Source organism: Bombus affinis, chromosome 18 (assembly GCF_024516045.1).
Source record: "Bombus affinis isolate iyBomAffi1 chromosome 18, iyBomAffi1.2, whole genome shotgun sequence".
Lineage (NCBI taxonomy): Eukaryota > Metazoa > Arthropoda > Insecta > Hymenoptera > Apidae > Bombus > Bombus affinis.
Window position 1 is genome coordinate 2580485 of NC_066361.1, and position 22325 is coordinate 2602809.

Sequence of the window (22325 nt, forward strand, 5' to 3'; positions counted from 1 at the left end):
GAATAATTTATATTTAAGTCATTTAATCGTTAATGCGATCGAAGCAGTGTTCATTGCTTCAATAAACAATTTCTAACAGTAACAAGGAACATTTGCTTAGCTTTTGTTAGTTGAGGCAAAGTAAAGACTAAAATGTTTGAATAACAATTATGAGTGTAATTGTAGGCAATAATCATTTTTATGTAACAAGCGTAGAAGCGTAACATGAAACGTCCGAGGAATCAAAGTTTCGTAATGAAATCTGCAGTTTGCGTTCCACATTGCTGTCGTTCCACGTTTGATTCCTGTTAGCGGTGTGAGTTTAAAGTTGGTCTGCTGCGACGTTACATATTCATTCATCGTGTTACTATACATTATCATATATTTGGCTACGTAAACAAGTTAACTAGCCGTAGTGTGGACGCGTAACCAACGGCGTGTCGGACGGAAAATCTTGGTGAACTGCGCGTTGTACCGGACCCCCAGGAGATAAGGCGATTACCGTCTATTTTTTTTATGCTAAATTTATGCCATCAACCGCGCTTTGCCCTCGACAGCGACAATATTTTCTTTGTACCCCGGGAAAAAGCAATTACTGTCTTTCGTGCTTTTCTGATGCCGAAGGCCCAAAGCGGATAAAGTACCGATTTCCGACAGGCTCGGATCCCGCGCCGCGTCTGATACTCTCTGCCTTACAAATTGAGCTTCTTTTGTGGCCGTTAGTGGCCCGTCGATTATCGATCGCCACGCAAAATCCGCGCTCAGACATTGGGAACGAAAACTGGCTGCACAGCTTGGTTGTCTCGACGCTCGATTAACGAACAAAGAAGCGATCTCGTTGATCGCTTTTCCACCGATAAATTCAAAACAACTAAACATGCGAGTTTACGCTCTCACTTCCTTACAGTACTTGGGCTACTTGAGACGTTCCCTGCCGAACCGATTTCCATTTTCTGCAATGCCGCTTGCTAACAAACAATTTTCATACAAAATCTGTCTTCATATCGTGAGATATTATGGAGTATTATGAAATAATTTTCTCAGTTCATGTGCCACATCTAAATCCAGATCATAAATAATATAGTAGTACGTGACAACTCGAATGCGTGTCATACACAGTGGACATGTTAATGAAGAAAATGTTAGATTCGAAGAAGTTGAATATATCATTTCAGGAATAAAGTTGGATTAACACGTTTCGATGGTAATGCTGATATATTATATTCAAAATTACATTTTCATACGATAAACGGAGCTTCGTTACTAGCCACATCGTCCGGTAATGGAGGATCCATTTTTTCGGTCGGATGTAACTTGGAATTTACTGTGGATTTGATTCATTTTGTTCGGCCGTTCGTCGAAACTGCGAGCGAGTTAGCCTTGTATATACGGGGGAGTACAATCGAATTATCAGGAACCATGGGGGGAAATCCTTTAATACCTACGCAGGAATTTGCCCCTCCCGATCGATTAATTCCCTACGAAATCGCTGGCCGTTCTCGTCGCGGATTAGAGCCGATACAACGTACACCGTGTCGCGTTTCTGGCACGTAGGTGCGTACTGTCAGGACACGGCCGACTACCGGTTGGCTGAACACGATGCATACGAAAGAAAGCACGTTGCAAAATTAACGAAGGAGCCGTGACGAAAGCGAGCCGAGAGTTTATACACCCTCGTATTTGTGCCTGTTCTCATGATATAGAGAGGGTTGGAATTAAAATATCAGATAACCGTCTCATGTAGTGACATTCGTAGCCATATTCGACAATCTAGCTATCTAGCTTTAACAAGGATTGAATTTTAAAACGTATACCGTTGCCTATATGTATTTGAATATATATGGAAAAATGAGACGAATCCGGGAAATTATTGGGAAACTATAGCAACTTTCAAGAGTTGTTTTACTTGAATTCATATATCATAAAGAACCTTTACGTTCAACGTTATAATAATTTAAAAAATTTTAAATAATGAAACTAATTTTTTCTTGCCTATATGTTTAATGCACGTATTATTACCGTACTTATTATTCGATTCCAATCATGCTACAAACAATCCATCTATAATTTTTCGTTGAGTTAATGGAAGATCGTATTCGTGCAAGAGGATTTGCTCTTAAATATATAATAATATTGTAAATATTAATATTGTGCCGCCTGCGAAACATGAGAATGTATCGTATCGCATCTTATTGTTAGACGTTCATATAACTGGATTGACGCTCGACAGTATTTCAGATAATAGAAGCTCAACTGAGGTTCAGTTAATCAGGCACTGCTACTATTTCGTTCATATAATTGCAATTCATATAAACAGAATTCCGCTTGTAACTATTTCCTTGATAATCTAGGTTAATTATCACGTTTCGTATGACACCAGCAGGTGTTGTAATACTTCTGAACGGAAGTATGCACACACATAAGTATGCGTATCCATGCCGTATCGCGCTAAGAGACCCTCTCGACCCCGGCTAACGAAGGTACAACGTTGAATGAAAAGTGATATACGATCTCGAGGGATTTATTTTGCACCTGGCTTGCTCCCGCAATTCGCCCGCTACATATTTGATTATTTACTTGCGCCTTTGGCAAATGGTTAACGGTCAGGAATAGGAGCCCCGAGGTCCTTTGAATTATTTCTACCGCTAGCAGCATATAATTCCGAGTAGTTCCCGGAACCGGTGATAGATAGGTCCTCTGAGAATACCATCCGACTGGATCATAATATTCTTTTTTGCTAAAAATTGCATTGGTCGCGACCCTTTTCATCGAATAAACGAAGACTTCCGGAAAATCCATATTTAGTCTCTGAGAAAATTTCCATGACTGTTGGAGCGATTTGTCAAGAGGGGATGCACTCGTAAATTCTCCATCGAATTCGATATTCCGGCGGCGGACGTCCGGTCGACAACTAGGAAAACTCTCCGGAGCATTTCCGCTCGGAAATTGTAGAGTAAAACGGCGTTGGGATTCTATAACGGTCGGCTAGAACCGATCGAATAATTAAACGAATCAGCGGGCATTGCGGTCGTAAAAGGAGGACATTATCGCATCTATTCGCCGAAAGTCACGAGAAAATCGGCGGCCATGGGTCACAGACAGTTTTGCGCCGGATCGTTACAAGGTTGCCCGTGTGCTTCGTATCCTCACGCTGGCGAGCGCTTGGACACACAAACACGATACGCGCGCGCGCGCCTAGAACCTTGTTCCACACACCTGAATCGGTGTGTGCTAGCGGGGAACGAGGAAAGGAGCAAAGACCGGGTTCCAGAGACGTTCTAACCAAGATAAATTCGCGCGATTAAGGGCAAAAAGAGGCGGAGGGAGAAAAGCAGCGTCGAGGGCGAGGCACGGACGGAAGCTAGAGAGAGGAAGTCGGAGCAGAAAGGAGAATCGATAAGGAGCGCGAGGCATCGATAGCTCGAGAGGCGCACAAGAAGTAGATAGGAGATAAAGAGAAGGCGAAAAAGTCGCGCGTCCGAAAAGGCAACGAATAATAAATTTCCCTTTGGAGCGTAAAACAAAGCCACCTCGTGATCCGCTAAACCGTTGGGATAAAACAGAGGGATTGCAAGGGTAGAAAAGTCCAAGGAGAGATAGGAAGGGTCGCGGATAGTGGAACGCATCGATAATGAGTCGACAGTAAAAACAACCGTCGAAGAAAAATCGGATCGAGAAAAGGGGGGTTGCGGAGAGCCGTCGGAGGGAGGGAGGGGGAAGGACAAAGCGTTAAGAGGACAAAGAAAAGCAAAGATGGGAGAGAAGGGGGCCAAGGAGCATCGATGATGAGTTTCAACAGCAGAAGAAAGGCGAAAAGACAGAAGAAAGGAAAAAGACGAACGGGGATGGAGAGGGTGAGGGCGTCGGGCAAAAAGAAAGTAGCGAGAGGACGCGGCATCGGGGAGTAAATAAAATATTCAGGAAGTCCGGACCCCGGGGTGTTTGTTCGTTGATGCGGGGGTGTCTGGCTGAACCTGGTAGAGGGGTGGAGGAGCTAGGAAGAAGCTGAAACGCTGGTCAGGCCAGCGGTTGAGTAGAACGAAGAGAGGAATGGTTCCAGACGAAGGAGGATCCATGGTAGCCACATGTACGAAGTTGGTCCGGACTACCACGGGGTGGTTTTATCCCGTGGGATTCGCCATGGACCATATAGCGGGCTACGTGGCTAGTCGGACAGGGAGGGGCGTAACCGGGTGTCGGTGTAAGCGTCGCACACCTCTGTTGGGTTCCGCAAGCCAAAATCCGCACCTGCTCGACGAAACACCCTTGTAAGCCGACCATAGTCTCGTACCGATTTCTCGGATAGAATCTACCGACGCTCTGGAATCAGTCATACTCCTCTTGTCTCGCACGTTTCTCGGCTTGAGCGAATGGTATATCGGTCATCTTGGTAACAAAATGCCGCGACTATATTCAAATTTAGAGCTATAGGGGCAAATGGCATACGTAAGTATAATAAGTGCGGAAATAAATAAAATTCTGCACGTATGGTACTTTCGAGTTCCTCATCTTTCTGTCGTATCTCTCTTTAAAATCATCGATTATAATTAAAATATCGTCGAGCAAAGAGGCGAGATGGCTTAAGAAGATTATTGTTGAGCGACGTAAATTAACGGTAATGCTGCAACTAGCTACGAATAAATATGATGAATCAGTCTGCTGTTTATCATGGTAATTTATTGCTCGCGTTGGCGTCTGTAACTAATGGCGCGCGATGTTCGCTGAAGCATCGGTAATTATATCTGAATGCAATTCAGTGTCGCACACTTGAACACATCTGAGCAAGAGGCAGAGTAGGATCTTGAGCGTAGGGTCGCAAACCAATATCTCAAAATTCGTTGCTGTTTCTATGAGATAGTAGCCGGTCTGGCTACATTTAATCGAAATAATCGCCACTTGGAACTGGATTAATATAAATACAAAGTTGAGGCAGGCCGCCTGAAAATCTCCAATTTTCAAATTCGATGATACCTGAATGAAAATCCTGTTTGCTAAGTTGGACTAGCACATTGATTTCTCGAGGTCAGTCGAGCATCAACCAAACTTGGTCTTTCCGTTCGTTTAACAGCCGGCCGACTCATTACCTTTAGTGTACTGAGTAAACTTGGTTAACTAATATTCCGAATAGAATCCTGCAGAATGCAATAAGCAAGAGAATCACAGATCTCGAACGTGGCTAAGAATTATCACGTTCGATTATTACGAGCATTACGGTTATTACGATTGGTTCGTTTACCATCGTTGGTACATGAGAATTTATGTGCAGCAAAAGGAAACAGAAATCAAATCGTTATACAAATTGATCGATTCGTTCTATTTTAAGGATAAACTCGTTCGAAAGTTTCGACATTTCTCTCGTTACATCAAAGCGCGTAACAATTCTAGTTACAACATCCCGATAGTGCCGTTTGTACGAGCTGCGTACTTACACAGCGAAATTTCTCTTCGTTATCATAATATCACGTAATTTAGTATCGGTGAACTCTCACATCTGCTGACTGGATCACTCGTCTCCCCTCTCTTCGTCGACTTGGAGTTTCACACTGACTTGTCGGGTTAACCGACCGACACCTTACTACCCGTCTCTAATCCTTCATCTCTCTTCGACTTCGGTCTACTAGGTAAACATTCTCGGGCAAATCCATGGAAGCTCAACTGTACACGAGAGCGGAGGGTCTTGCGGAAGAGGCCAGAGGCAGGCATTCGGGCTTGATGGCTTTAGGTCTGTCTAGGAAAATTCCGGGGGTCAGCGAAACTTGCCGACACTCGTATCTCCGACGAGTGTGCGGTGACGGGCGATGAATGCTATCGGAAGCCGGTTGCTCGTTCGTTTTCAAACCGATCGATTCTTCAAGGGAGCGTTTCTCGCTGGAATTTTCCGACAACCACGAAACGCTAATTTCCCTAGATCCAACGTCGAACGGTTGAATAGACAAAATGTATGGTTACTTGTGGTATTTGATCGATTGCGATTGACTCTCTTTGTATCGAATCGCTTCAATATGTTATTGTAATTGGTATCGTATTGGTATCGTAGACGTACACAACTGTATCAGTTGTTATGTATTAATTTCTAACAGCGTTAATAGTTTAAGCGTTTTAGAGTTATACGATCAGAATTTTCAGAATAATTAATTCGGAGCTAAGAAATTAGTTATAAACGTTTCTCTTTACAAGGAAACTTTTGATTATGAATTGACCTTATACTACCATCAACGAAGCTCTGGACATTTATTTAAAAATGCCTGAACTTACTACCTGTTTACAGTGCCAAAGTTTGTCAATTTTAACTACTGACCTGTTTTCCAACCGCTTCACTATATCACTTTCATCTTCAAAGGGATTGACAGAATACAATGCGGATTTCTGGTAGAAAGAAATACATCGTTACAGTTAGTCATTTGGGGGAAAAATAGATGGGATCGTAATATTAAATATCTTATAAAGAATTGTCCGTCTACTTTCAAAACGGGGTGTCATTAACTTCAATACTTCGAGTTCTACTATTGTGCGAAACCTCATCAAAAAGTCAGTGGCTGAAATTTCGTTTTTCTGCATTTAATGCGCTGTATAGTTGATTTTTAATATGCCGATGCGTATTGCACTTCCGCGCCTTAAATATTTGAACAGTGAGTCCATTGCAAAGGCATGACTGGCCACGCCAGAAACCAGAACGTCCAGGATTCTAGATCAAGCCATGATTCCTGGTCCGACCACACGATCTCGTCCGTGGTCACGCGTGGGATCTACGCTAATGGATTGCCAGCCGATATGTCCCCTGTGATACGGGTGAAGATAAGCGACAAGTATCGCGAAAATCCGAATACCTTCGACGGTTCGGCCGACCACCAAATTGGCGTCCCTTCATCCTGATGATTTTCATCGAATTAACCTATGTCGCTTCGATTTTCACTTAGCCGATCCATTCATGAATGCTTTTCTCATGTCATTTTCAGAACTTTCACTTATATATATACTATACTAATACTATTTAAATATTATATATAAAGTAATATATATATATATATATATATATATATTACTTTATACTTCAATTTAGTTATTATTTAATCGAAATTCAAAATTGTTTTGTAGAATGTGCAAGTACTTATGTATGTGTATAGTGGTGATTATAGCATGTAGGAAGAACATTAAGCGAGCGCTCTAGAAAATTGAGTCGAGGTCGTTTTATAAATACAGTTTAAGCCGCAGAACCGAAATAATCTCAATAAACAGCACATTGTAATCCTCCATTTAATTAGTTCGTTAATTATATAGTAGCAATCAACCACTTAATCTGTTTTTGGCTGGACGCGATTTTATTGGACCGGACGGTCGGTCATGGTAATAGACGATTAATAATGAAATAATTTAATTAACCGCTCGACAGCTGGTCTTGTTTGCACTGGTGCCGAAATTCCGTGGTAAAACAATTAATTCGTTTAACGAGCATAGCTAGCGATCGGAATTTTCCAAGATCGTGAAGTAGACTGGAAGCGAATATAAATTATTACTTGTCCCATAAACGTGTTTCACCGTCAAGATCAGTGAGATGAGATCTGTTTTCACTCCCTAGAAATATATTACATATTCCTTCGAATTTTTCTACTCGTTTCTGTCTGGTTGCCGATTTGCAAACTAATATCCGCGTCGTTCAGCGCAAGAGCGGCGGGAAATTCGATGCTTCGTGCCGGATTAAAAGCACGCAGTTGTCCCTAAAAAACTGTCGTGATCGCCGAGCTGCGTGAAATGAACATTCCTGTTAGCTCGCTGAGCCGAGAAACGGAACCCCTGGGTTGCTGCCAGGCAAAATAATTCGGCGACCTGAACGGTGGAACGCGCGTAATCCTTGGTGTCATGGGGATAGGAAAAAGAAAAGAAGAGTACGCGAGGGTAGGGACAGATCACGGGTGGCACGCCGTACGAAAAGGGGTTACGACGAGCCAAAGAGGAAGATTCGTATATACAGAACGTATAAAGGCGAGGATTATAATAAGCCAGGCTACGTTACGAAATTGTTTCGTTCTCTAGGTATTAATAACGGCGACCTAGTCGAAACAGGGCTACGAACACAGAGCGGCACCCCTTTCGCCACGCGACGATTATTATTGCTACCATCAGGGGTGTGTTTCACCCTTCCGACTGAGAGTTTGTTTTACTTACAATTGCGCAGCTTCATTTCTAGCCATAATAGCTGACCGGTTTTCATCTTCTTAATGCCTGGTTGGCAGCGTGCCCTGCCGATGAGGGATGAGTCCTCTCAAAGGAAATAAACCGTCTTTGATACACGGGAAGGGAAATACGCGTAATTGAATTTGACGGATACAGAGATGTTTCAGGGTGTGTTAGGTTCTTCTTTCCCTTTTCAGATCGCATAGCGTTTTAAGAATTTGTAATCCGCTAAATGACTAAACGAGCCCTGACTTTTAAATTTAGAACGGAGCTTTGGTGTTGCTCCTTTAGATGAAACGTAAAACCGTTGCTATAATATGAAACTGTCAGCCTGTAGAACGTAATGATTGTAAGAAAAAGAAAGAAATTTTAACGCGAATCGCATAGAAGCTCTCAATCAAGAAAGGTGATTAATTAGAGATAACAGGGAGTGAAAATCAGCAACGTCTTAGGGTATTGAATCGGCAAAGACACGCCGGTTGGTGGTCGCAGCAGCAATTTACTTTCTGCGATAGTCGTACTGATGACGACGCGCGTCCATTGTTCACACACGCTATTAGGCTTTCGATTCTGTCTCCGGTGCAAGCGTCATCCTTATCGAAGTGCAGAGGTTGAGGCCTCGTTTGTGCGAGGGACCGGAGGGAGGACGCATTACCGATGGCACAATGAGGGAAACGCGGCTGCCAAGTTGGTCTCCGATACGGATTGCGGTGGCATTGATAGTAACGAGCCATTAAGGGACGCGTTAAACGTATCTCTGGTGAATCCACTGTTCGCTCAGCCGAGAAACGCCAAGATGACGCTTCCGCGAAGAATGGATTTTCGTCGCACGGATTTGTATACCCTCTCGCCTCGGTGAATTTCCTCTCGAGGATTTTCCCCTCGCCCATCGTTTTCATCGCTTCGTTTTCAGACTTTGATCTCTACGTTTCGTTTTAACGGTTTTCATTTATTTTCGTTCGATACTCTTTAATTTACTACCTAGAGTTATTGTTTCAAATTAAAAAAAAAAAAAAAAAAAGAAAAAAAAATCCCTTCGTACTCGTTCGTACATTTAATTTGGCAGGCTACTCGACCGATCACGCATCTTTTATCGTTTTAACGAATCTCTCGATCTATGTACGCGTCCTCTCGTTACACAAAATGTACACGCTGAAAATAGAACGATATTATTCCCACGAAGAAACCATTATGCAAGAACACGCGGGGCATGGAGCCAGTGAACGCAACGAACGCTTACGAATAGCGAGCAAGCAACAGGGTCAATCTCTGCTAGATTACTTTTCAAGTATCTCAATAGGACTAGTTTAGTCGACTGCTTACAGCTTGTTACCGCGGTGAATGCGAGCCGCGCGACAAAACGACACCCCGACACAAAGCCACAGTGCGACATAAAAGAGCGTTCAGGCCCATTCACCAAGCGTTGCGCACGTTACGTTTATTAAGTTGGTTAAGTAGACACACCGTCAGCGAGGCCACTTTTTAAGCTGTTTCGTTATTGCCACTAGCATACGCGTTGCTTCCGGCTGGTAGGAGCGGAATGGCATTTTTCACGCGACCCCCGTAATATTTCTGTTTCAGTGTAGTTACGGCATCCGGCACGAGGGACACCAGAGTGCGTGTTGCGAGAAAGAGAGAGAGAGCGAGATACAGCACGGATCGCCGCAGTGCAAATCGGTGTATCGTGAGACAGGTATTTACAAGAGTTTTACCATCGTGTTTCAAGCAGTCGTGGCGGGAAACGCGGCCACGGTTTTGCAAATTCTCGCTTCCGACCATGGATTCGCGGTTTACGGACAATAACCCGGGAACCGGTTGTCGTTTCGTTTGGCAAGTTTGAAAAAATGTAATCGCCTGGCAGGTCGCCGCGCCGCGTCGGCCATGGCACGAGACAGTTCCGCGAGTTGCGTGCCACGATACACAGCAGATACGTACCGCTATAAAGCTTGCGTTATCTTAACGTTATTGCATATGACGGACGTGTTCCGTGGTCCTGCTGCCAGGGCAATGGCAACGCGACTGCAACGGATACGTACTCGATTCGGATATCGTCCGGCTGTACGCCATCAAGTTACGAGACATTGGGATACTGATAAACAAAGATACCGTCGCCTAATTGAAATCGCACTGCGTTTCAAGGTCCTGCACGTATATACGGATGAAATTGTTATTATTATTATTAATGGGACGGGCCAACGTTGTGGGTTAAGGAAACGATATTGAGAAATAAGAGGTGCTGCAGAGATTGCAAATCGAAATTCTAACGCCTCGGGATGCTCTTATATCGTGTATACGACGTTAAGCAGGAAACAAAAAGAAAAAGGAAGGAGGGTACTAATAATTATTAGAAAGTAGATGTTTTTATGGAGGAGAGTTGTTGAAAGAAAACCGACGGTTGCCACAATTTCCATCGAGGCTATTCAAAAATTCGATTACTACGAACAGTTGGACAAACGGCTCGCGCAAGTTTTAGCTATTGAAGCTATTGAAGTGTCGCCAATTTCGTATGGAAGTCCCTAGAAATTTTGCCTGCGGTATGAATAATTTGACCGAGCAGAACGATAATTATAACATGAACGGCGTTATCGGGTCTCGCGTGCAGCTATCGTTAATCCGCCACGTTACAAAGCTGGAGACGATCAAGCGGTAGCCTTATACGAACGAATCGCCGTTAGCCTAGGACAGTGCACAGATGGCCGAGTCCTGTTAAAGGATAATCTCGTTGATTTTGCAAGATAACGAGTAGTTGCGCAGATTGGCCGGCAGAAGGACTCTATTGGATCAGTGGTATCCTTTGTCTCGCCGCACTTTCAAGTATATCCACGGGACAAAGTACCAACTGCTACTGTTTTTAAATAGTTTAGCCAGGAATTGGGAGGCCACCGGTGACCAGTCAAAGTAGCTTTTGTTCGCGTTACTCCACACCACTGATTTACCGAGCTTCTCTCACCGCTGTGGCATGACACGAGACGCCTTCATGCATACTTTGATCTAGGTGAACACGACGGTATCATCGTTGTTGAGGCAGACAGACGAACTACGCTATACTCTTTTTTAACGACTAGATGGAAGTTCAGTCCTAGTAGTTATATGATAGTATTTCCTATAAGCGTTAGACGCGTACGTTTGGTGTGTAATGTAACGCTAGAAGATGATCGTTTAGAAATCGCAAACTTCCAGTTATGCTGTTTACGCTTTAGACGATCACACTTTTGTCGAAGTGCAACTAAGTGATGAGTAGAAAAATCATTGATACATCCTGTAATGTATATTGTTTTACAAACAATTAGTTACCTCTGATTTCCATAATTTTTTAATATATCGTCGAGATCGTCACCCTGAATTGTTTTGTGAAGATTTTAATTTAAGATTATGTATAGAAAATCAAATGCTCTAATTTCATTCACATTCATTTCTATTTAAAATAAGATTAGATTTCGTTCAGGTTCAGAGAGTCTGTCTCTTGCTCGCGTTTACATCATAATGCATATAGATACGTAATTCTCTAATGCACATATATGTATGTTTACTACTGTTTGTGAATTATGTTTTCCATCGGCTAATCGTAAGAAGTGAGTTTTGTCGGAGCCATAGAAAATATTAAAAGCATAGATTTCAGAAAGAAACAGGAGCGAATGTAGATGAAGATATACATAATCAACGATAGTAAACGGTGAAAGTATAATAATTAATGGCAAAAAGCCGAATGTCCATTGTCGGCGAACTCCGTGTCAGCGAAATTGTGTTGATGAAAACATTGTCGATAAAGTTGTCGGTTATGTAAATGGTAACCCTAGAATGCTAAGAATAGTATGAATTCGAAACTTTGTGTAATTTCAGTAACCACTACCTATTCGGTTAGACTTTCGCTACTCCTTACGTATCATTTTCGACCGCGGTAACGATCTGCCGCGTCGTTAAAAAACTAAACATCTTGCAGGATTAATTACTTTTTGCACCGGGAACGCAATTCTCCGGGTGCAGGGTGGCAGCGGTCTGCGGTTAACCGATGTGCACCGCGTTATATAAATCCGTGGAACGGTCATCGAGCGACTGGTCGATCGAAATCGAAAATATCGTGAACAGAGTAGCGTATCGAGGTCTTTCTAGGTGATGTTCGCGAAGCAGCTGACGGAGAATCCTGACGTCGTGTTGGGGTGAAACTCGCTCGGTATTCGACGTCAGCGTCTTGAATGGTGACAAACGGCATGTACCGCGAACACACGGTTGCGCGTCGTGGCTGCAACTCGAGGTATGAAGGGGCCCTGCAGCGCGTGAGCAATGCGGATGCACCGCGAAGCCAGCGGCGAACATACAGTTGACAGAAGCGCTTACGAAGGCGAGAGATCGTGCTTCTGTTTCCCTGTGTCCGTGTATCTCTCTCCTCTTTATCCCACGCGCTCGTTTCTCTCTGCCTAGTCTGCGTGTCATGCCACGCCGCGATTCTCTGCGATTCGTCCCAACAGCGATCTTCTCGTGTTAGAAATCGCCACGATACTCCACTCATCTCGTCTGTTATTCGTGTTTCGCTTCATCGAGCTGTTAGAAACGTGGCCATAGTTCGAGCCGATATTAGGAAACGCATAAATACGTAAACTGGCGTCTGTCTGAGGTATTTTGGGTTTCGTGGAATCGTTGATCGCATCGCGATTCCTAGACGTTCGATCGTATCTAGAATTTGCAATCTCTAGTAGTTCCGTTGAATTCTTCCTTATAGTCGTTTAAAAAGTGGAACAATTTGGAAGAGAATACGGCCCGTTAACGAGCAAGTAAAGGTGGGACGTATAATGTTTCAATAAATACGGTACTAACTTAAGGATGTGATTACTAAAAGACTATAACTTTTACGTAGGAGCTAATAGCGTTTCCTACAGTGTACTCTCAATGACTTTTCTGACTCAACTATCCTTTTTCACGTCACTTCCATTTAATGAACTGCTCTTTAATTCTGTCGTTATATCAGCGCATACCAACAGGCTTGTTAAATATTCTTTCGAAGAGATACGAAAAGCTTTGCATCGATTGGGAAAGAACGAAAGATCAAAGTAGAGCAGGAACGGCGTTACGTATTTCGATGCGATTTTATAGCAATACAAATTGATACTGCTGATCGTTACTCGCACGATATATGGGTTTATGGTTACCGCGAACCCGTATATATTCGGGGCGGTTACAAGGGACATTAAAACGGTGGATCGATTAAACGCGGCCAATTAAAACTTAATGGCGGCGAATTAAGCTCTATAAAAGCCGAAGGGCGAGATTTTTTACCAGCACCTTCTTTCTTCCTTTTTGCTCGGTCTACCGATCCTCCTCACTCGCGATAAATGGTCCCCACCGCGCTCCACACGATTCTTTTTTTCACTTCATTTTTCTCATACTCTTTTCCTCCCCCCACTTTCCCACAATGGAAGCGTTCGCGGATTTGGATACACCGGCAAACTTACACCGATGGGATATTTTCATTTTTTCCCTGGTTCGAACCAGAATCGGTGTAAGATCGCGAAACAGTACAACGTCCGGTATTGCGCGGACCAACCCGTTTGAAAAGTTAAACGCAACCGATTGGAATTCGATGGAACTCAATTAAACCCGATTAAATCCAATAGGGGTTAAAGAATAGGATTTTTTTTACGGCTCTATCCTCCTACCTTCTTTCTCTCTTCCTTTCTCTTTTGCCCTCCCTCTCTCTCTCTCTCTCTCTCTCTCTCTCTCTCTCTCTCTCTCTATCTATCTATCTATCTATCTCTCTCGCGCGCGTGTTCTATTTTCTCTCTCTAATCCTTGTCTTCATTATCCGCTCCGGATATCCATGTTTGTATGAAAATAAAGATTCATAGCTATTGTTGACGCGCTTCTAATTCGGACAAACAAAGCTGACTGTTTGATCATTTCTTTAAACTGGATCTCGAAACAGAGAACAGAGACGATTAGAGAAATTATCAGTCTGACAAACGTAAAACATTTAACTACATGTGTGAGAATAAATTTTCTCCAACAGAGTATTTACTCTACCTAACACCTTACCTAATCCCAATCTATTTAGAGCCTTTTCAATTTTCCATAGAGAGAAGATCTGCCATTTCGATCTGGCGGCCAGTCGACAACGCGGGTTGCCCGAGTGCCAACAATCGACAAATTAAAATTCGAAATCTTTTTGCGACTCCGATTCTTTGTCCCGTCCCATCCAATAATCCTAACTTTCGTTGCTCTTTCGCCGCACGTGTGGTACACACATGTCGGTGTGGTATCGTACACGTAGCCGGAGTTATAGAGGGACGTGCACGGAACCGGAAACACACAGACGCACCGAAGAGAGAGACGACTTTGGACAAGAGGAGATACGGCGCATACGTAGAGAGGCCACACAGCACAGTACAGCCCCGAAGCATAGTCTCAACTCGACTCGAGCGGCTGAATCGATCCGCGGCCTTCCCTTGCACGCTCTCCCTACGGCCCTAGAACCAACGTCGACCACCTCTCCACCCACCCCGTACACCCTCTTTCTCTCTCGTATTCCCTCCGTCTCTGTCCTCTTTCACCCACTGGATCCAACTCCTCCTCGATTCTCTTCTGCCTTCTTTTACCTCCGTTTCCTTCTGCTTTTCTCCTCGCAGTTATTCCTACGCGTCTTCCTCCGCTGTTTCGACCCACCTGGTCACGCGAACCTTTAAAAAATGTTTGGCCCTCTCGCGCCCTTCCTACGAATTTCTTCGATATTTCGCTTCCATTCTCTCGGACTACACCTCGCCGGCGAATCTGATTTTCCTTAGCCCGCTTGTCCCGTGATACGAAAAATTATAGGTTTCGAGGTAATTCGAAGGATAGTTTGGCGTTTCGGAATCTCGAATTTGTGTGCGTTTTATCCGGCTTCGCGGAGTATACGGATTGGCAGGGAACTAAATAAATATTACGTAGCAATGTCCACCGAAATATCGACCTTCTCGCGTGGCTGGTATTTGTAAAATAAACGGTACGGAGCTGTTGGAGTGGTCCGAGCGTTTTCGCGTGTAAAACGGAACGCCGAGGTATCGGCAGATTTTCCAGGAGCTTATTTAAGCGATTCCCATTTTAACGATCGCGTATAGTGCCCCATGCGATCGTTACATTTTTGCCGTTTTTCTATTCGTTGCTACTATCTCCGAATAAGAGGAAAACGAGTAATTAGTGTACGCATACATACGTCTTTGTTATCGTAACTGGTATAGTTTGTTCGTGATTGTGTTCGACATAATAACACGAGCTTTGAAAAACGTTGCAACGCGCAATCCGTCAGGAACACAATCTTTCATCGTTCCTGCAGAAAATAAGAAGACTCGCTTGCAAGTTTCGGAAGGCGCGGTCTAGTAGAATTTATAAAAACGTGTGCGTACATGTGCGTACTGTCCTAAGAACGAAGCAGATATGCACATCTGTGAGGGATTTTTTTATCAATCACCAGACATCTAGAGAAACATCTTCCATGTCCCCGGTATTTCCAGAAAGAAATATCTGCAGAAATGACTGCGATTCGTTCGCGTCAGGAGCCTTTCTCGTCGAGATACACAGGTCAAGTGTCTCTACTAAGAAATCCGAATTTTCTTGAGTGGCTCTTCTCTAACAAGTATAGCAAACTAACACGCCAATTGAATCAAGTGTAAGAAATATAAGAAACCTTAGTGGAACGTCGTACATAATGGTGCAAATTCATGTGGTTTCGAAGGATCCATGTCGAAACCAAAGTCAGTCAAACCATGTCAAACATCCATCGATTCATCAGAGGAAAAAGGAATATCTTTGCGATATCCGGCGTAGCGCGTACATCACGTACAAGGTACGCACTGAATCTCCAGCCCGAAATATGACCGATTCAATTACGCACGTGTCTGGGAGAGAGAAACCACCTACCGATGTTATCCCTCTCTGCGTCGGTGATTTGTGTTCCCGTTCATCTTTGCGGGTGTCTGAGGCCGCGTGTACGCTTGGCGAATACGCGCACGTCGCCATATCTATGTGAATGCACGCGAGCACACACGCAACACGGACACAAATTCGCAGTTACGTAGATACGTAGATACGTAGATGTGCATTACACGTAGATGTGCATGCACGCAGGGGAACCGCACATGCCCGCTCAGACATGGGGTGGCTAATGGAGAAATTCAGCCCGCAACGGAAACCGTTATATCTTCCTATTCTCTCTTTTACTCTCTCTCTCTCTCTCTCTCTCTCTCTCTCTCTATCTCTCTCTCTCTCTCTCTCTATCTCTCTCTCTCTATCTCTCTCTATTTCTCTTTCTCTTTCCCTTTATCCCTTTCCTCCTCTCTCTTTCTACCTCTGTCATTTCTGCCAACCCCGCTTACCTAACCCCACTTCGGCTGTCATTGCTTCTCGATCTCCGACAGTAGTCTTCGTCTTCTCTATTTAGAGTTTATTTGATGCGGATCGAGTCTCGAGTGGAAGTGACGCAAGAGGGTTCCGTGAAACCGACCCAGGGTCAATTTGAAACTTTCTCGGTCCGCTCGAGGGGAAATCTTGGAAAGGAAGCCGTATCGAGAAGTACGGATCCTTCCCCCGGGTACCGTCCGATGCTCGCTTCTGATGCAAAGCGTCTTACGTATCGCTTACTTCGTTAACGCCGACCAGCTACGCCGCGTTAAAAGTTTATTAACCCTAACCGCTTTGGGGTTAATCGTTCGTGTTGCGTGATTATCATCGCTTACGAGCTCTCAAATTCGTGATTCGATCGTTGAAAATGAAAATGCGCGTCAGGTGACTGGCGCGAGGACCAGAGAGAGAGAGCGGATTAGCGGAGCAATTTCAATAGGATTGCGAACCTGGCAGTATCGGGGGTGAAACGACGCTGAAAGAATTTATATTCGAGATTCGTCAGGATGCTTTATTTGAAGACGCACAAATTACTAGGTTTTTTGGGGGGAATAAATCAATAACTTGCGTGTATATGCAGAGGTATTACATAGATTCTGCCATATCGACAGGATTTTTAGTCGGTTCTTCGTCCGCAAACAATCAGAATCCTTCAGCCGAGACCAGCGTATTTTCATCTCTACTAGGAAACGTTCAAATATTTGCACGCTGTAATAACAGTAAATCCCGCGTTTTATGCACCGATAATAACTAACAAACGTGAAAAAACAGATTTTTTTCGCACGTTTCTTGATCGCCGGCAAAGAGGATTAAGCCTGTAAAACGAATGAAGAAAATTTTTAATCGGTTTCTGGCGCTTTTCTTCCCATCTCGATTTCATTTTATGCAGATCACTTCACGGGAAAGTCGCGAAAGCGCCAAGGAGTCTAAGCTTAATTTGAAACTTTTCCGGCTCGCTCTGAGCGTGCTGTCCAAAAGAGAATACCGTATGAGTTATATAGATTCGCCAAACAGTTGCTCCCGGCACGAGGGGAATTCTTCTTGCCCTCGTATCCGTTTAATCGAACTATTAAACTTTAAAATATTTGCCAAAGTTAGGAGAAGCGTAACCGAGGTGGAATAGTCTTCGCAGTTCATTGAACGATAACATACCTCGCATTGCAATTTTCAATTACCAATCCCCCGTCAATTACCGCGCGTAATTTTTTCCTCATTCGGCGTTCACTACCGTTGTTTCCCTCCCTCTTTTTCGAATATCTCAACTTTTAGAGATAGTCAAAATCCCCCTCGCAAACGGTCGAGTTACACAGAGCGTAAAAAATGGTGGAAAAACGCGGGAATCGAATTGGCCGGTTCTAATGCGGAACCGGATTGGTTGGTCGCATTCCTGGCAAAATATTCAACGGAATTAAACAAATCGAACGTTAATCCATTTTTTTTTTCTTTTTTTCATCGACGGAGTAACTCGGCGAGGATGCAGGTTCCGGCAGAGTTGCGTTCAATTACCGCGAAACGTATCGCTTCGTATTGCTAGTAATATTTCACGGGCCCTCTCTCTATTAATGCTCGGTCCAATGAGGTTTCACAGAGCGTCACATTTTTCACAATAGGATAATAACAAGGTAGATCATTGGCACGTTGATGAGCGCATCATCCCGACATCGAACGTTCGAGTACAATTCACACGATCGGTTCGACCATCCGATTAGCTGCCTGTGACCGCATCCCTGACGTTAATACATCATCGACTGTCCCATAAACATATACGACGGCGTAGAGAGGCGATATTCAGTTCGCTCCAGTCGTTCCAGTCATTATGCGCCAATGCAAACCCGCCTATTACCAATCCCGTGGAAACCCATCCGCGATTGCTTCTCTTCTCCTCCTCCGCCCATTTCTCTCACTCTCTCTCTCTCTCTCTCTCACACACACACACACACAAGCGCGCGCTTTATATACATATACAGAGGATTATATACATATGCATATTCTATTGCTCTCACACCGTTTCTCTGGAACTCAAATTCGAACTCGAACTAGCTGGTTCGCACGCGCTGCTACTCGTTTTACTTGCATGTTCGGCGGGCCTGTGCACGCGCGTTCGTGTCCTTTATGCGAATGCGTATCTCTCTTATCGCGCACGCGAGCCCAAAGCACTAGTTATTACGACGTTACGTAGGCAAATGGTACAGACAGACACACAACTAGCTCGATGCAGAGATGCAGAGATGTCGAATCGATACACCGGTACACAGGCTCGCAGCTGGATGCAGACATCGAGCCATCATCGATACGCAGATTACTTAAGTACTTGCCAACCCCGTTTCGTCGGCTGCCGGCATTTCGGAAATCGAAGCGGCTGCAACAACGTTATTGGCCCCTTGCGAAACGAGCTCGCCGTTTCTCCACCTGATTCGCGCGCCATCCTTATCGCCGAGTTAACGGCAGCTTGCGATATTTCGTTTTCGCGCGATAGCCATTTCGAATATCAGACTCCTCGATTCTCTCCTTGACGAAGTAGATAACGTTTGTCTTTTGGCTTTATGCTTTCTAGATTGTGTGACACGATTGTGTATCCTAAAATAGTTGCGTAACGTAACGATATTCTGATCTCTGAGATTGTAAACTTCGCGCGTTCGACCGACGAGCCAACGAGAGCCAGACTCGTCTGTTTAAAATGCGAAAGATCGATGGCAGTCGATCGGAACAACGAACGTGTTCTTATATCCGGCGTCTCTAATTTCCGGAATTTGCTCTGGAGTCTTCCGCGCCATTTATTAGTTGGAGAGGCTCGCGTATAATATTGATACCCTGAAAAAGCGGTGGCGGGTTATGGAAGTCAGATATATCCAGTTATAGGCTACTATCTTGGGAAATGGAGAATCGATATGCACGTTCCAGTCGGCTAGGAAGATTAGGTAGGATATCGAGGATGTAGATAGAGCGGGTCGGGTTTCGAAAGCTTGAAAAAAATTTGCCATGGGTTCTCCATTCCCGCGAGTTGCCACCGGATGATCTACGTCGAATTGCTAGGAATTCCGGCTTAGCCTCGCCTATCTGGCGAAACATTCTCTCAATTAAGCCTGCAACTGCAGGAAGCAAGCTTGCGCTCAGATAGCGCCGATAACTGGTCGAGCGTCGTTCGCCGTCAACGCGATCCGTTGGCCGAAGCCTTCACACCGGAGAATCTTCATCGCGGTTTAGATAACGTACGGAGAACGCCATTCGGCTGGTAAATATTAACCTTGGCGAAAATTAGTCCAAACTAACTAACGCTGTTTCAAGGCGAAGCTATCAAATCTTGGTATGGCTATTCAAATCTTTGTTCTATACCACGCAACTTCATTTCGTAGTTTTCCCTACGGCGATCCGCGGAAAGTGGTTCGAAATTTGACATGGATATCGTGGTATGGGGTAGCTATTAGTAGCTTATAACACGGATTGACGGGAAAGAGGGACAGAGAAATGGAGAGATTGTTTGCGAGAGGAGGAGAGAGGAAGAGCGAACCATTATCGTAATTTCACTTACATGGCCTATTTCCAAGGATGGATTCCAATCAACGAGCAGCTTCTGGATTGTAGATTCGCACGACTGATTACATCGGAATAGACTAATGGATGTATGGATTAAATGCACTTTCGTTGCTTGGTTCGATCCGTTGTCCAACGGACAACGCGTGCCTTCCACTTTGATTCTCACGATTGTTGCGTAAACGCCAATTAGGGTGCCGCGGCAAGTCCTTACGGACGATAAACGCCTAGACGAGTCAACTCGCAATAATAACGGTCGCTTGCCGGTGATAATGGCCGCTGATTCAGCGCTATTTTGACTGGAGCGCGTGCGCGCTCGCGCACCTCCGCCTCCGCCTGCGCCTCCGCCGCCACCGAGCAACATAATCGCATGGCTTGCAATTTTCGAATTTCTATAAACACCGACGGTCAGCAAATTAACCCTTGCATCGGTCCTGTGCTCCCGTCGTTCTTCCTCCGGTTCTTCTTGGTTCGCTTCCGCGACTCATCCCCCGCCCTTAGGAACCACCTTCAACCCTCTGCTTCTCCCGTTGACGAGTCGGTAAATGCTGAGTATTTAGGATTCGCGAGTTTCGTCGTGTAAACTGAGGCGAAACTCTCGCCCGAGCAAATATTTGATTCCTAAGTCTCGATGAAACACACCGCGATTCACCTCCTCGTTGCCTGGTCGTTGGCCCTAGCTGCCTAGTTCCCAGACCCACACTTCCTTCCGCTGGATCATTAAAGCGATTATTAAGCGCGTGTACGCTGGATGGCAAAGTTGTTTAATCAGCAGCGAGGATAAGTAGAAGATGGATGTGTCGGAGATTATTGAGCTCGGCCCGTTTCAAACGTTACCGGACGTTTTATCGAGCATCATAGTATAATAGGATAGTAGGCCACTCGAGAACGAATAGGCGAGTAACTCTGTTGTGACGCTTCCAAATGGACTAGAGTGCGCTTGAAACAATCTTTGATAATTTCAAAAATTTGTCCGATAACTCGGCGATTTTTCAGCGATGTGCTCGAAACAACTATAGCCGACTACTTTAATGATTTTGCAACTAAGGGATGCGGATTTTATCATCAGTTGGTATTGACAAAATCAACGCTCACTTGGTTGCCAGCCCAAAAAGTTCGTATTTTCATTGACATTGCCAAATGGATGATAAATTGGTTCCTAAACAGATATTCCTCTCGTCTAGCAAATGCTCGACGAGTATACTCGACGTGTTACGAATTTTTACGTATCTTGGTACGTTTTTATGTATTTTATGTATATTTTATGTATTTTAAGCACGGACACTCGTCTGTTGTCCCTCGGATCGTCGAATAAAAAAATGACGACAGTCAAAGGAATAATAGGTGTCTAATAGGTGAGTGCTCTATCTTGGATCGAGTGTATGGAGGATATATTTTGGTGTGCCGGAGGATTTGAATAAATTAGTTTGTTTTGTTTTAGTTTTAAAGTAATTTGAGACGAAGAGATTAAAGATCGTTGTGATAAATATAGGTGATATTATTTTTCAATTGGAATTCGGGATTTAGAAGTTAATTCGAATGTTGCCCGTTCGATCGTCAGCGGGAGCGAAAGAAATATTGGAAGGCGAACGAAATATGGAAATACAGAGACATAGAAGGTTTTTCAGAGGCAGTCGCGCACAGATGTGATTTCCGTGGTCCCTTTGTCGATCACAGACTAGATATTTTTTCCCGGAATGTTGGCGGAAAGTTTCGTTCCCATGAAAGCAGTTTTCGACGTTTCGTCCACTATTTCGCAGCGCATTGTCGAGTAGACTACGTGCAGGAGGTGCGTTGGACGTGGGCCAACGACGACGGACAAGCAGAAGGGAATTTTCTCTGTAATTCATTTAACAACGAGGTCCGACACAGAAAAATTCATTCGTTAAAATCGTCTGGACGTTGGTCGAACATTGGCCTCGTATCAGACGAATTCCTGTCAATGTGATTGCTGTGAGAAGATAAGAAATTGGTATAGATAGAGTATTCTCTTAGAAGCGAACTAATTTCCTTTATTCGGGAATAAAGAGGGATCGGCAAAGGCGAGATTATTGAAAATATGAAAATACATACGCGAGTGCAGCGGGCTAGGATCGAGATCGTGTTTTAACTTAAAATATCATACAAATAGATGAAATGCTCGGGGCATATTGGTCTTGCGAAAATTAATAGTGTTTCATGCCTACAGTGTATTATTCCTCTGTGTATTCATTTCAAACGATTATCGAAGGCATTCGATGGATTAGGCAGGTTGTAACCCTCTTTCAGAGACCAGT

The 22325-nt window shown here is 44.2% G+C and overlaps 1 protein-coding gene across 5 annotated transcripts in view; it reads left to right on the plus strand.

The window, feature by feature from the left end:
- Positions 1-22325, plus strand: part of LOC126926602 (uncharacterized) — a 259088-nt gene that overhangs the window by 44322 nt on the left and 192441 nt on the right. For 2 of the 5 annotated variants that reach the window (XM_050742980.1, XM_050742985.1), the window contains exon 2: positions 9733-9844. The exons of 2 other annotated variants lie outside the window; for them this stretch is intronic. The gene's annotated coding sequence lies outside the window, so the exon portion shown is untranslated. The remainder of the gene's footprint in view (positions 1-9732; positions 9845-22325) is intronic. One more of the 5 variants, XM_050742981.1, reaches the window with a different exon arrangement.